General features: G+C 34.8%; 1 protein-coding gene across 10 annotated transcripts in view; it reads left to right on the top strand.

Annotated features, from left to right (window-relative positions):
- TANC2 (tetratricopeptide repeat, ankyrin repeat and coiled-coil containing 2) overlaps positions 1-16,892 on the top strand; it is a 352,068-nt gene that overhangs the window by 146,309 nt on the left and 188,867 nt on the right. For 2 of the 10 annotated variants that reach the window (XM_073883071.1, XM_073883070.1), the window contains exon 1: positions 2,850-3,337. The exons of the other annotated variants lie outside the window; for them this stretch is intronic. The gene's annotated coding sequence lies outside the window, so the exon portion shown is untranslated. Of the gene's footprint in view, positions 1-2,849; positions 3,338-16,892 lie in introns of those variants that run through there. 10 annotated transcript variants of the gene reach the window in all.

Below are 16,892 nucleotides of genomic sequence, written 5' to 3'. Positions count from 1 at the left end.
AAGTAGGATGGATACTTTCTTACTTATGTGGGGTGGGGAGGATTTCGTGTATTCATCTCTTCATAAGTATTACCCTACCTTTAAACACTGCAGAGTTCAGCGCTGATGATTACTCCTTAGAGGAAGCTTATAAAGGGGGAAGATTGAAAAAAGAATAAAAATAATATAAAACTCTGTGTAAGTTGTAGAATGGTTTACCTAAATTAAGCATAAGGGAGTTAAAAATTAGTAGCCAAGGAAATAGTTTAGCACCTTAAATCTCTCTCTACTCTTAAATTAAGGCCATTTTTATAAAAACAAAATAAAACCTGTGTATTTTGTCTTTTAAAGTACCTCAACCATGTCCACTTCCCGATCAGCTCCTATAGAGCATAAACAACATTAAAATGAATGTCAGTGGAAAGTGATTATTTGTCAAAGTTTGCATTTTTTTTTACAAAATTATTCTAGAATCCTTCTAATGCATGGATCAGCTCAACTTGATTTGGGACAGACATGGACTTGCCCTCTTTTTCCTAAAGGTCTTGAGTTCTTTGTATTCTAAACGTAACAACTAAAACGAATTTCTCACAGAAATAACTATTGTGGCAAGACAATATTTGATTTTAAAACTTTACTAGAGGGAAGAGTTTAGATTATCAAGGAAACAGAATTTGAGGTATGCTGTCTGGAATTTTTAAATCTAACATAAATGCTTGTTTTTAGGCTTACCCTACAGTTTTCTAGTTAGGTGAGATAAAAAGTAATTGAAAGTAATTTGAAACAAGTTTCTCACTTTGCACATTGTTTAGTATTACCATTCTATCAAAATTGCTTATTCTTCTTTATCTCCAAGTTATAATTTTCTAAAGACATGAATAAGTCATATTGGGGTAGTGGAATGACTTTTGCATGATTATCTTAAATAATCCTTTAACATTAGTCCAGAACATCTTTGTTTACTGTAATTTTAAAATAAAATGGCTCCTTGCAACAAATATGTGCAGTGTGATGAGACCATACATTCAATCAAACATAAAAACTAGCCTGAAATCTATTTTCCCTTTTTATCTTCACTGTTTTGCTTAATTAGGTATTTTTAAATAAGATAACATAGATTTTTAGAATTTCAAGGCTTTACATTATGTTATTTTGTTTTATTTCTATAGTTGCTTTAGGAAGAAGTAGAAAATATGTTATTATTCAGACTTTACTGCTGAGTTTGAGTATTGGAATTAGGTGACTTACCAGGGTTACGTCTTGTAAGCAACTAAGCCATTATTACAACTACAGTCAGAAGACAAGAGTGTGTCCTTTCTTTTTCTTTTCTTTTTTTTTTTCTTCAAAGATTTTATTTGTTTATTTGCCAGAGAAAGCACGAGCACAGGCAGGCGGGGCGCAGCAGACGGAGAAGCAGGCTCCCCCCCTGAGCAAGGAGCCTGATGCAGGACTCAGTCCCAGGACCCTGGGATCATGACCTGAGCTGAAGGCAGATGCTTAACAGACTGAGCCACCCAGGTGTCCCGGGTGTGTCCTTTCTATTAAATTGCAGTCTTTTTCATTCACATTGTACTGAGGTTATTATCATTTATGAAGATTAAAATATCATAAATCTGTAACTAACAAATATATAACTATACCAGAATTATTATACTGGCAATGCTGCCCACATAAGAACATTGTAATAAATGTTTTACCTAATTGTTTTGCTTTATTTTACATCTTAACATTTCATTAAATACACTGTGCTGGGAAGGAAGCATGCATCCATATGATACAGAACAATTTCATGTAGAATTGCCCTATCTAAGTAGATGGATAACACCAGTGGATCATGCTCCAGAAGCCTAATGAAGCTTGGCTCAGAGCTACATCTAAAGTACTGCAGGGAAAGTAACATAACCACTGCTCAATTCATGCATTGACACTTTCCCTAGTTTTCTCCTTCCACGATTCTTTTTTGACACTCCTTCTGTCCACTGGAAGGGAAGGGACTCTCCTGGATTCCTAGATTCTCACAGGAGAATCTGTCACGAGAAAGGTTCTCCAGGGCCAGTAGGGAAAGGCCTCCAGAAGCATGGGGTAGAACAGTAACCCTGTCTCACCAGTGATTGACAAAAGGGATTTCCTTGATCATAAGTAAAGGCTATGGGCATTTTCAGGGAGTAGTGTCTTTTGAATCTTTCTGCTTCTAGAAGTAATATAGGAGGTAGTCTGCCTATTTTTGAAATTAATATCATTGCTTCCATATCAGTCAGTTGATGGTTCTCTAGTTTTGGTGTCTTTGAAGCTACCATCTGAATGAAAGACATTTAGTCAAGTTTTTAGTATCTCTAACTGTTTAAAAATAAATTTTCTGCTATCACATTCTAGACAGTTCTTTACTTATCACTGTCTGATTTTACCATTTAACCCAGAAAATTATGAAGATACCACAGGCACATGTTAGCTTAATAAAGTGTTATTAATCTTTTTAGTTACCACGGTATGTGGTTTTTTTTTTTTTTTTTTGGTGTCTACTTAGTTACTGTATTTTGCAATATTTATTCACACACTTCTGTCTTAGGAATTCAGAACAGAAAAATCTGAGGAGGAGTTAGTAAGAGAGGGGTTAGCTTTAAGGCATGAGGAGCTTACAGCTTTTTAATATAAATTGTTCCCAGAATCCATGTCACAGCTCCTTATATGGTGCTGCTTTCCCCCACCCCTCGGTTGCTATGACAACAGCAGCACTGCACCATTCATCAGCTCTGGACCTGGGCTGCATTGCTAGCCTTCCGTGTTACTCCTGAATGTTAAGAACATCCGTGAATCATTCACTATGTTAATGCTGCGCCATTAGAAACCTAAGAACCAGTTTTTCCAGCAGTTTGCTCTAACAGAAGGGTAAACTAAACTGCGCCACAGAGAAAAATTATATAAAAGCATTTCTTTTTTTTCCTGAGAGAATCATACAATCTATATTTGCTGCAGTATTCTGAGAGAATAAGCTTCTGTCAGGCAATCTCATGAAAAGAGCTCGCCTGTGTAATCTTTCTTGAAATCATTAGTTGTTCAAAACAAATCACATGCATCTCTGGATATAAAAAGAAGCAGGTGATGTTGTTAGGGGTTCTAAACTCCTTTGGGAGCATCACTTGTGCTTTGGGACCATAATCAACATCTGCTGTAAGAAGTATCACCTGTAATGCACAGTAAGTTCTGGGCAGTGTGAAGAGCTGGCTGGAGAAGATTAAAGTGTGGATCGTTACTGACGTGTCAGATCTGATAACATGACCAGTGAGTAAGAAGAAGCCTTTCAGGTTTTCAAGAGAAAAACTATGTAGTATTGACTAATGAGGAAGAAAAACTAAAGCCTGTGAGTATGATAAGTAGAGTGTTTGTGTGTTACATGGATTTCTAAGATCTAAGGCCTACTTTGAGCTTTGTAAAAAACGAAATGCAACCTAGGAGAAGTTGACACTGTTTTTTAGGGAATCCATTAAGAAATGTCATTAGGCACATTTATTTAATTTTTAATTGTGTGTTCTTTTACTCTGTGTATATATGGATCTTTTAAAATAGTTTCATATTTTAAAAAATATTTCACTGTGAAGAAAGATACTAATTTTTTAATGTAAATGTGATGATTAGGTTCCTTTTTTTGTTAGATTGTGATTCCAGAATAGATTTCTACTCCCTTATAAGTAAAATACATTAAAAAAAAAAAAAAAGGAATGGTATGGGAACCTAGAATTGTTTAAGCCTGCTTCCTTAATACATCAAATCTTTCTTATTTCATTAACGGAGTACTTACAAATGGATATTCTTGCACAGTTTAAGGATTTTTTTTTTAAGTTGACATCACTTGCTAGTTATGTTGATTTATATTGTGTATTTTCCCAATTGAGAAAGGTAAATTATTTACCATTCTTGTATTTTTTGGCCATTTAGTAATTATCAATTTAAGGCAAATTGAATTTATAGGTTGATTCTTCTCACAAGACTCAGTCTTCTGGCTCTTAATTCTTTTCCCCTTTTAGTTCTTCAGCTAACCATGGTAACTTAGAAATGTGCTAAAAGTAGGAACTTTGGCTTTCAAAATTAGAATATTTAGACTGATGTTCACCTACCTCACAAAAGAAAAAGGCATTTCATCTGGGTTTATACTTTCAGTTAGTTATCTTCCTGAATTACCCATCTTAAATGCATGTTGTTCAGAGAAGATATACTATAGGGAAATAACTGTTCCTTTAATTTGCACAGTTGGGGGGAAAAAGATTTTCGTTCTTTGTTGTTACTTCATTTTGATTTATATTCCTTCTTCCATTTTTGAGATTTTTGCCTATGGGTCTATACATATGATTTTGTACAATGTTTAAAAAACCTTTAAATAGGGAGAATTAATATATTAAAGAATAATGAAAGTACTAATCACTTACACTTACTTTCATATCTGTCTTTAATAAAAGGATTTTACTTTTATTTGAAAGCCTATAATTAAGAGATTAAGTAAATTGAATAGTCACACTTTAACCATTGCCGTGTAAGAAAATAGGGATTTTGAATTGTATGTATATTTAGTAACGGTGTACATTGTAAGTTGACACTCTTTTATGACTCCTCACAAATGTATATATATACAAAGGACTTTGTATTCCATTATCTCTGAAGCCATAATTCTTATTAATTATAACAAAGACTAATTTGGGCACTTTTTAACAAGGGTAGTATTTTTAATAACATAGTTATTTATTTTAAAGTAACCTTTCTTGGTATATCCTGTGATACTTTTTTCTGTTTGGGGCCTTGCCCAATGGATATATTCCAGAAAGGTTGTATATAAGCATATTTGTTTGTTTGTAAAGTGTCTAAATTAAAATCTACCCATGAAGCTGCCTATTTTGAGAGATTCTGCAGTAAGTTAATTTGGTGAATCTATATATCATGTACTAGGTTTTCTTTAAGAGCCATCTGGTTTTTTTCAGTATATAAAGATTCAAATTACAGATTTAACAGGCAGCACGCTATGAAAAAAATTAAGCCTCATGCTTTGGATTTATAGTTTAACCCCTCATTTTCAAAATCTTCAGGTTTACTTTCTGAAATCCTTTGAAGTCTTTTCAGTATTATTCTATAACAGATAACTGCCTAAAATCTTAAATTGATAGTAGGCATTGCTTTTATTTGGGAGGAAATGTGCTAGTAATTAAATAATATATAAAATTTATAAATATAAAAGGCTTAAGTTTCTTCCCTGGTTTCCATTAACTGAAACTTAAATAGTCTAATAATACTTCTGGATATCTAGAAATTCATTAGTACCACTAAAATGGTTTTACAAGGAGATAGGTGCTTCTTTTATGTTAAGATCTATATTAAAATTTAAAATCTCACATTAGTGATAAATTATTTTGAAAGAATGATTCCTACTTATTTCTTTTCTCATGGAAATCAGCAGTCATAATATTTCTGTGATAAATGTATCTTCTTTATCACTCCAACATTATGTAATAAAATCTTTTAACCACTTGTCAGTGCTGCAGCTTAGGACATGTTAACCTCTCTGAAGTCTCCCTTCTATACAATTAATGAAATAATGCCTTTTTGCAGTGTCATTGCAGACATTGAGAAAGATACTATATGTAAAGGATTTAGTATAGGACTTAGCCCAAAGGAAACATTTTCTAAGTAATTCTCTTCCATACCCTTCCTCTCCACTGACCTACTTAAGTGGTTCTTGGGCTTTTCCTTGGGAGTACCTTTAGAACAGAGGAATTTGAATGCATACCAGAGGCGTGTGGGATGTAGCCTAAAGGGCTTACAAAAGCAAATGTGGGGGGGCACCTGGGTGGTGCAGTCCTTTGAATGTCTGACTCTTGGTTTCACTCACGTTAGGTTGTGTCTCAGGTCATGAGATCCCGTTGCAAGGTCTGCCCACATTGGCGCCCCCCCCCCCGCCAGGGTAGAGTCCTCTTGGGATTCTCTCTCCCTCTCCCTCCGCCCCTCCCACTTGTTCTCTTTCTCTGTGTGTCTCTCTCTCTCAAAATAAATGGATAAATCTTTAAAAACAAACAAAAAGCAAATGTGGAAATTTCCTGAAACTCATGTTTTTTTCCTTTTAAAATAGTCTGCATTCTACATTTTTTATCATAGAAAATGTTTTCCAAAAAACTCACTCTTCAGGAAAACATGCCACATTTCTTCCTATTAACATGCATGCCCCCAACACATTACTACCTATGTCTATTAATTTCTAAATGTAAGACATACTACCTAGATCTCTTGGCCTGGGTATCATTTTTAGAAAATAAAGATCATGAAATAAAAGCATGTATTTCTCTGAAGAAAAAAGATTGAAAATGAACGGGCTGGGATGAAAAATGAATCTGGTTAAAGCTGAAAACATACTCATTTCAAAAGAGTGAGTAGTGGTATGGAGCTGGGTCAAGCTGTAGTGAGATGAGAAAGGAATACCAAGTCAGAAATAAAGAGAAATGATAACGGAGAAACTAATAGTTTAGCATTTTTAAAGCTGTGAGAAGTCCTTCAATAAAGGAACCTATTTGCCTGTTTAAGCTCGCACCTCTAAAACTTAATTTAACAACAGATCCCCTTTACACAACTCCAGCAAAATCATGAGAGGTAAGCATTCCAAGGAGCATACTTAGTGAAATAAATGACTGAAGGAAGTTATGTCATTTAGAAGGAAAGAAGAATGGGTAACTGTACAGAACAAAGTTTGGCAGCAATCATTTTGGCACTGCAGATGATTATGGAAAAGTTACATTTTACTCAAATTCCTCCCCCAAATTGTGCTTTAACGTTTTAAAGAATAGTATTATTTATTTATTTATTTATTTTTAATGGGAGGAGAGATCATGTAGATTAGCAAGTGAAATGAGAAAGTGACTTGAGTAAATACTTGAAACAAGAGTGTACAGGAGACATTCAAGTGGTAGACACGTCAGTTTGTCTGGAATGGGGGTATTATGAAGGATGCGCTGGAAGAAGATACCAGGATTGGATTGAGGGAGGTCTTTGGGGTGATGGTAAAGTAAGATGGTAGCAGTGGAAAAGGTTCAAGGAGAGAAAGGTTTTAAGAAATAAGAAAATTGGTGATTGACTAGTTCTAAGATACAGGGATGTGGGATATCTGTCAAAGATGATGCCAAGACTTGAAGAATGGGACTTGATGGCCTCACCAATAGGAATAGAGGGACTAAGACAAGCGGTTTTGGAAGAATCAGGCACCTTGAGTGAGTTCAAGGTGACTGCAGAATACCAGAGTAGAAATTGTGGTTGCAACACCTTAAAAAGAAGATTTTAAGATATAAATGTGTAAGTTATATCCATATAGAGAGTAGTTAAAACTTGAAAAGTAGGGGGGGCAAAATCTCTTGAAAATGAGAGTAGAGGGGTGCCTAGGTGGTTCAGCTGGTTAAGCATCTGCCTTCGCTTGGCTCAGGTCATGATCTCGGGGTCCTGGGATCAAGCCCCGCATTGGGATCCCTGCTCAGTGGGGAGACTGCTTCCCCCTCTCCCTCTCCCTCTGCCCCCTGTTCATGCTCTCTCTCTCTCACTCCTTCTCTTTATCTCAAATAAATAAATAAAATCTTTAAATTAAAAAAAAATGAGAGTAGAACACATAAACAGAAAAGGTGAGAAATGAGTATTTCATGAGCATGTATCAGGCATTTTCACTTTAATTCACTTGATTTTTTTCAATAGCAGTTTGAATTATTATGGCCCTGATCTTACAGATTAAGAAGATAAGACCTAAGCAGGTTAACCATTAAGCAATTTAAGCATAAGAGATCAGGATTCCAACTTAGGTCTTTTTCTAACTTCAGTACGTACTCTCAGGGGTCAAGAAGTAAATCTTAAGGAATATCCACTTACTAGACCAAAAGGGGAAAACCCATGTTAAAAGACAGATGAGATGAATAAGGAGCAGTCTGAAAGATCCTGGGAGAACCAAGGTGGGAAAACTATAATGGAAGCTGAAGTTTGAGGGGGTTTTAAAGTATATTTAATCACCATTTTCAGATTCACTTAGGGGTCAAGAATACAAATTCATATGGGAACATGAGTCTATTGTTAAGTGATTCCCCTTTTTGTTTTCTGGAACTGTAGAGATCACTCTTAGCTGCAGTCATCTGCATTAGACAAATAATTGTATTCTGTTTCTTTGAAGAGGAGAAAGGGAGAGAGGCTACCTACAACAGGTGGGAATGGAAATGGGAGAAGGAAGAATCTAGAGAGAAATACACAGCTAAATACGCTTCTTGGAGTTCTAGTTTTTCAGTGTCTGTAATATATAGTCACAAATAGGACCCTTTAAGACTTTTGAAGATAAAGTAAGTTTCTCTTCATTTAACATCACCCCAGTAAATTTCCCATTTTTTATTTTAACATAGTTGAAGTTATCCCTAAAGCAAGATGACTATTTTACATTAAATCCTCCGATATGATGTTCACATTCTGCCACTTACTAGCTTTGTGATATTGGGTATGTTCTGTAACCTCTCTATTTCATTTCCCTCATCTGTGAAATAAGTACAACAGTTCCCATAGGGTTTGTAAGGATTAGATGTGTTTTTACAGGCAAAATGCTTTAAACAGCCTTTAATACATACTAAGTTACTCAGTAATAATAATTGATGACGATATTACTTATTGGCAATTCCAACACTTCATTTATCTCTTCCTGTACCTTTCTTTACTTTTCCAGTTTTTCCTTTGGTGATAAGGGGAACTGTTTTTACTCCATCTTGTTAGTTATTGAAGTGAGCAGAGAGTAAAGCTTTGATCAGGATCTAAAGCATGCTTGGATTTAGAAAACATCTTGCTGTCCCTAGTGGTGGGTACTAGTGTGGACTTTTCCTGGAACTGTTACAGATCATTAATGTTCAAAGTATTTCAGTGTGAATTTATATTACTTCCAGTAGAAATTGGTTTCGTATTCAAACTAAAACAATTGGTAAGTGTACAATTTCCTCTTCCTTGTTTGAAAGACCCTCCTTCCCTGAAAGTACGAACAAAAATTATATTAATATGATATAATGAGAAGCTTAGAATTGTGGTAAAATTGTACATTCAGTACAGAGTGGGCTTTTTATGTTAGCATTTATGAGAAATACAAGTTTTAAATATTTAGCAGTATAGTTTAGCGTAAAAGGCTATATAACATAGTCTGTGGACTCTGGAACCAGACTGCCTACATTTGAATCCTGACTGACACTCACTAGTCCTTGGGCAAGTGATTGAAACTCTCTGGGCCTCAGTTTCCTCATCTATAAAAAAACAGGTCAATAGTATCTACTTCATATAGTTGTTGTGAGGATTAAATGAGTAAAATACTTTGAACAGTTTCAGATCAAAATTACCCAATTGTTAACTTTTATTGTGATTTAGATGTAATTTAGGTCTTGTCTCTTTACAAGGCAGAAATGGTATTTATCCTTTTTATTAACTATATTCCCAGTCTTTAGCACAATGCCTGGAATACAGTAGATAGTCATAGTAGATGAGACATTCTGAGCTTACCTGGGGCTTCAGTAATATTCTTGCTTGAATACCTTCAGCAAAGCAGGCCAAAGCAGATAACCCTTGTATAATGTGAAATGCTTTTGCTCATTAAGGTCTTATTAGGTGAAGTCTTGAAGGTGCCTGACTCACCATTTTGTTTATTGATCAGATCTGTGATGGTAAACACTTTTAAACTGAGGTTAGAAGTCAGTATGACAAATTAGTCAGGCTCTTCCTCCCCTCCCTGAGTCTCAGGATTCTCTGACGATATTATAGTGCCTAGAAAAGGAAGAAATAGCTTTCGTCATGCCAATTTTAACCCAGTTTAAGAACTTCCTACAGAAAAGTTGCTCTGATGTATGAGGATAACTTACCTACCTAAATTCAAGGCTGGGGGCCTACTACAGTTCTAAGTCTCTCATTTTTAAGTACCAGGAAAGGTCAGGTTGGTTTGGCAAAACTGAGATTAAGAACTGCTATTTTTTCCTTTTTCTCACCACTAGGTCTTCTCTATTGTGTTGTGAATTCTCTTTATTGTACTAGTATTTTCTGCTCTTCCTCTTTCTGGGGATAAATCAATGCTTTAACGAACAGTCTTTGCAGCTATGTTAGTATCTAGTCTGTTTAGCTTAGATTATTTTAAACTATGAGCTACCTCTTCTACTTCTAACTTAATTTTATTTTGATTTTAATTATATAATTTTTCCTAGATTATGCCTTGGATTTTGAAAAGACTTTTTTTTTTCGTCAATGTTAATCTGTCTGAGGTAGTTTTGTTTTATATTTCTAGCATTGCTTTTGACACTTTACTTCTCAAATAGTTTATTGTTAAGAATATGGTTAGTAGAGAAGGGGAGTAAGTCGGAGGGGGAGACGAACCATGAGAGATGTTGGACTCTGAAAAATAAACTGAGGGTTCTAGAGGGGAGGGGGGTAGGGGGATGGATTAGCCTGGTGATGGGTATTAAAGAGGGCACATTCTGCATGGAGCACTGGGTGTTATGAACAAACAATGAATCATGGAACACTACATCAAAAACTAATAATGTAATATATGGTGATTAACATAACAATAAAAAAATTAAAAAAAAAGAATATGGTTAGTAGAGCACCAGGTATTCTTTGGAAGTGTTGAATCACTAAGTTGTATATGTGAAACTAATGTTGTACTGTATGTTAACTAACTGGAATTTAAGTAAAAACTTTAAAAAAAAGAATGTAGTCAGTAGAACATCAGATAACTCCCTTTTATGGAAATCTATTCATTGCTTTTAATGCCCATCACTGTTGAGGTCATCTCTGTCCTTTTAATTATGGACACTGGCTCTCATCAGTCACCATAGTGGATTGGCAGGATTTTATACCCTGTGTTTTATTTCCAAATCTAAATCTTGGTAATTGGTGCCTTGCAGGCATCTTGTTATCTGAAGATGTTCGGTTAGGCTTTTGAGTCCAGTCTTACATTCTCGGCTGCATTCTGCATGTAACTGTGCCCTAGGCAGGATGTGTTAGCTCTGCTAGTAATAGAAGCTTTCTTAACTGACCTTCACTTAACTACTTGCACGATTAATTAATGTTCTCCGTTCCCTTTTTGACATTCCCTGACTGTTGTTAGGATAAGATGGTTATTACAGGCCAGTTGGCCACCTTCTGATTTACCCAGGTACTTCTGTTATCCATGGTGGCATGTGCTTACTGAGAGACAGTTAAATTACTGCCCATTTTACTTCTTATTATGATCATATAACTAAAATTTATATTAATTAACTAATGAAATATAAATGCAACAAGGAGGGCATTTATAAAGATACTGTTTCTAGGAAAACTTTTTTAAAAGTTTTGGAAAAAAATCAAAATGTCAGCAAAGGTAATTTGCTAAAAAAAAAATGCTGTAATGAATTAGGGTGAACACTGAGGGGGATAAGATTGATGGTGTTTAAGGATATAAACTTGTAACAAGTAGTAAATAAGCCATAGAGATCTAATGTACAATATTGAATATCAACAATATTGTTGAACGAGTATCAACAATAATATTTATCAACATGAATATCAACAATACATAATTATGTATGGGACAAATATTGCTACATCAGCAATCATATTACAATATCTAAATGTATCAGTAACATGCTATACACTTTATACAATGTTACATGTCAAATTTATTCAATTAAAAACACTTAAAAAATCCATCTGTACTTAGGTGTCTAAATTTGTTTTATTTTAAAGAAAAATGAATACACTATACATTTTAGCATAGTTTATGTCAGAAAGAAAAACTGGAATTCATGGTCAAACAGAAAGGCCTTGGCTTCACATCAGAAGTTTGGTGAATAAAGGTACATTTATATTTTAAGTTAAAAAGAGTTTCATATATGTATCATTTTTGTCTTTCCCCACTTCTATCAAATTTTTAAAAACCGATCAACTATTAGTTCCTATCAGTGTAGGATATGAGGACTTCCAGTATATATTACCATCATATTTTTCGATAGCCCTGACCACGTTTGGGAGAATCATGAGAAGAGCCATAGATTAGTGTGGAATAGATGTGTGAATTCCGGTCTTATCTGTATAGGACTAAGGCCCAGGTTTAATTTTAAGTGGAAATTTGTGTTTAGTAACATATCACTCCTATCATTGAGCCTAAATGCCATCTGTCAAACTAGAGAGCCATGTAAAAAGAGTATTCTCTACCTTTGGGTAGAAGTGCATACTTCAAGGTAGTTTACAGAAGTAGTTAAGTTCCTGGACTTTGTTGTCGGACATACAAAGTTCAGTTTCCAGCATTACCACTCATCAGCTGTGGGACTTTTTATAAGTTATTCATACTTTTCCAGTTTCAATTTCATTGTTTATAAAATGTGCATAATAAGTAACTGCCTCATAAAAACGTTAATAGGATAAACAAACAATGTATGTCAAGTGCCTAGTATTGTATATAGCAAGCATCGTATATTACCTATGCTTATCCCGTTAGAATATGCTCACAGTTAGACATTCAAACTTTTAGATGATCTTTGTTATTAATAGTATAAATAATGTTGAAAGCTCATATAAAAATATGTGCTAGAGCTACTAAATCTGAAGTAGACCTATGTACAGAAACACACAGCAACAACTAAGAACAGGAGAGTTAGCGTTCTATCTACCTGTTGTTATAAGTCCAATTAAATTGAAAAAATAAATTATAGTCACCACCTTCTATTTCCCTTATGGTAATCCTGTTATATGTTTACATAATTACAAAATAGGAAATAAAATCTGGAAAGCTATTTATATTTCTCTTTCAGTACTTAATTATTTCTTTCCTCTTAGCCAAATGTTTTTCTCATTAGGTAGCACCATAAAAGATTTATTATCTTTTGTTAGCTGTTTGTTAATTCCTTTCCTAAAAGGAGTCAGAACTGACAATTATTTTATAAATCTGTTAATTTACTGTTTACATTTCAGGGGACATGGTCTAACCTAACTTATAATTGAATCTGTACAATAATAAAATGTTTTACTGTGGGTGTTATTACCAAACAATTCTACATATCTTTATTAAGAGAAAAATAGTTTTTTCTGCCATGAGGTTCCCTGAGAATTTGAGCTCTGATTTAGTACAGTTGAAATTATATTAAAGCACTAAATTCAAAACTACTTGTCGTAATATACACACTTCACTGCAGCTTACATTGATATGTACAAACACCACTAAAATCTATAAATAATTAATATATCAGTTTATTTTTCAGGAATCTAAAAACAAAACATTAACTTTTTATTCCTTCAAAGTAGTGGGAAAATGAATGTATCAAAGTTTATAAGATTCAGACAACATCAATGAAGAATAACCCTCAGGAGGTTAAAACTAAGAAACATGGAGTAGATCAGAAGACGCAAAGTACTGACTAGAATTTAAAAACCCAGGAAAGGTTTTTCAAGAATTGTGACTAAATAGAGTTTATTTAAAAGAAAATAGCTCTAACCAAACTGCGCTGGAATATGTTATGTTATAGCAGTAGGACTAGAAGACTGATTCTCCACCATGCTTTTTTAGCTCATAGCAGTTTGATAAAGTAAAATGTTTAAAAGCAAGAAGAATGTAATTACTGCTATGTAATGTGCAGATTAAAATTGGTCATAATAGAGATCTAGACTAAAAAGATTGCCACGTAGAAAGTCTACAGCTATAATGGCTGAGGATACATAACATAAAAGCTGTTGGGGAAAAGGAAAATACCAGAATCATTTGTTGAGTGGTTATATGTTTTGGTTTTTCTTGCTGAACACTCCTTCTCCACCCCATGAAAAAGGGGAGGGGGGACTAAATGTATATCTCTTACCAAATATCACATCATCATTACTTTTTCAAGAAAATTTCTTTGTTTTGCTTTTTTTCTGTTTGCATCAGTTGTATAGATTTGTATGTGAATTGGTTTTCATCACAGGACTGATACAAATATACGGTATTAATGGATGTTCAAATCAAGTGTAAACCACTTTCAAGACTTTTTCTATGATATTATTTCATAGCTTTTAAATTCTGAAGGAACTTTGGAGATCATCTGGACTGGTGAGTTCAGAGTATGGTCTATGGACTAGCACCATCAGCATCACCTGGAAACTTTTTGGAAGCGCAGATTCTCGGGCCCCACACCAAACTACTGTATCAGAAACTGTGAGGATGGAGTCCACCAGTCTGTGTTTTAACAAGCCCTCTAAGTGATTCTGATGCATGCTAAAGTTTGACATTTACTTATCTAGACAGCCCAGCTTCTTAGGAAGGTATTTTTCACCAGACTGTTTCAAATAGAATTACACACTACTTGCTTTTGAGATCAGTTGGAAAGGGAACTCTTCTTTGCAGGCAGTAGGTGCCTTTGTATTATATCTAGAACAAAATGGCTATTCTACGTGTGTTAGGCTGCCTGGCTATTCTCTTTGTAGTTGAACAGCCTGGATATAAAGTTTTGGGGACAACAAACTACTCTTTGGGGCCAGGGTTGCACATCAAGTTGGCTATAAGATGGACTTGCCGTAAGGAAGAACTGCAAAACTCTTAAATACTTGAGCCAGCTTTACTTTAGGATTGGTAGAGAATAAGTGGATTGGCCAGATTTCCCATAGAAAAGAAACAGAGACATATCAGTATTTCCATAGGAGTAGTAGAGACTTAGGTGATTACCACTGCCATTTATTAGACTCTAGTAAGCCTCTTAAAGCAGAAGGTTTGGCAGTTCTTTCATGGTGAATGCCTCAGGATGGCCCATTATCACTGTAGCTGATTTTATTCTTTCTTGTCTCAAAGAAAGGAAGAGAACCAAATATTAGAAGCTTTAAAAACGCAAGGCTATTGGGAAGAGTGTCACATTTATTTTTCTATCTTTTTTCATTCTCTCTGTACCCTACAGATTTTTTTCAGAGTTATCCAGAGATTAATATAATTTTTAAATGGGTACTTATTCTATTTTAGTACACCTAGTAATACAGATTGTGCTATGAAAATGGTACTATAACTTGCTCTTTAAAAGTTCTGTTACTATTTGAGAATAAGATAAAAGTGACTTTCTGGTAATGTTTATTGTTAATAGTTACACTCAAACTACACTGACTATTTATGGTAGAGATCAGCAAACTTTTTCTTAAACAGATAATTTCGGCTTTGTTGGCTAACAGGTAGAATCAAGAATATTATGTAGGTATTTATACAACCACTTAAAATGTAACTGTTTAAAAGTTTAAAAGCCATTCTTAGCTCATGGGTCATAAAAAGGTGGATGGCCAGATTTGGCCCACAAGCCACATGACTTATGATATAGAAAGGATCCTTAGATATTTACCCTTCAAATTTTGAGGTTGTGTATGTCAGTGATTATGTCATATATTAATTATGTGATTCCACATAATATGGTTACATAATAAATTTGATCATTAAATTCTTTTTCACCAGAATATTTTAAAAATATAAACATTAGTCCTTCTTCAAATAAATTACCAAGCATTCTAAATTATAGATTTAATTTCATGATATTTTACATTAATGGGAAATAAGGGAAATGGGTTCTTGGAGGCCCTTCAAGATAACTTTTGAATACTGTGAAAGTATTATAGAAATATATGTAAGTTTACATCAATTCATAAATAAGAAACTCTTCAGAAATTTGCTAGTGAGAGAAGGGAAAAAAAAGAAAATACATAATTCGAAGAGAAACTAGTTGTGTTTTAATGAATATGTATAAAATTCAGCTGTTTGGAATCATGGAGTATTCAGAATTTCAGAACCTAAGTTACAGTATCTTGTCGCATAGGAGAGAGATTTGGGAGACTATTCTTTGTAGCATTTTGGAAAAATAACCCATCATGAACCATTTTCTTCATGCAAACAGGATAGGGACAAAATATGCATGAATAGGACACTGGGGCTAGACCTAACCATAAGTCACGAAAAGAAGTCTAGTTACTTGAGAAGAATGTGCTATTAGAAGACCTGCCTACCGTTCCTTCTTCTAGGTGATCTAATACATTCCTATGTCTTGAAAATATCTCTATGCTGATGTCAGGAACTCAGAACTCTCTTATGAGCTCCCGATTATTAACCAGTAAATCCGGCTGTCTTGTTGACAGCTCTGTACAGATCTCGTAGAGGACTAGGTATTGAGGAAGAGAAAAAGCAAATTTTGATGCCTATTATAATGTCTTGCCTGTTAAAGTTACCCAATAAAAACTGAATGTTTTAAATTTTTTTAAAGGGAGAAACTGTTGTTTCCTAATAGTTTTATGTGTGTGTGTATGTGTTTTTTTAAGATTTTATTTATTTATTTGGCAGAGACACAGCGAGAGAGGGAACACAAGCAGGGGGAGTGGGAGAGGGAGAAGCAGGCTTCCCGCTGAGCAGGGAGCCCGATGCGGGGCTCGATCCCAGGACCCTGGGATCACGACCTGAGCTGAAGGCAGACACTTAATGACTGAGCCACCCAGGCGCCCCTATGTGTGTTTGTTTTAATGAAAGTATAATACATGATTTTTTTGTTTTTTAAATCAAAGTGGGAGCGCCTGGGTGGCACAGTCAAGTTAAGCGTCCAACTTGGTTTCAGCTCAGATCATGATCTCAGGGTCCTGAGATCCAGCCCTATGTCGGGTTCTATGCTCAGCATGGAGTCTGCTTAAGGTTCTTTCTCTCCCTCTCCCCCACCTCCCTGTGAACACTCTCTCTTTCTCTCAAATAAATAAGCGAGTCTTAAAAAAAAATTTAAAAAGTAAAAAATCAAAGTGTACGGAAAGGCTTGAAATGAAAAGCTACCATCCCTAGCCTCACCCTTTCTCCCTCCTAATTCTACTCCCCTAGGAGACAATCACTTAAAGGCTTTTGGCTATTTCTTTTGGTAGTTGTGTCCACATCTTTAGTTAACATG

This window comes from Callorhinus ursinus, unplaced genomic scaffold, assembly GCF_003265705.2.
Source record: "Callorhinus ursinus isolate GAN/ISIS: 27379988/994484 unplaced genomic scaffold, GSC_fseal_2.0 scaffold50, whole genome shotgun sequence".
NCBI classification, from domain to species: Eukaryota; Metazoa; Chordata; class Mammalia; order Carnivora; family Otariidae; genus Callorhinus; species Callorhinus ursinus.
This window is presented reverse-complemented; position numbering and strand designations above follow the sequence as displayed.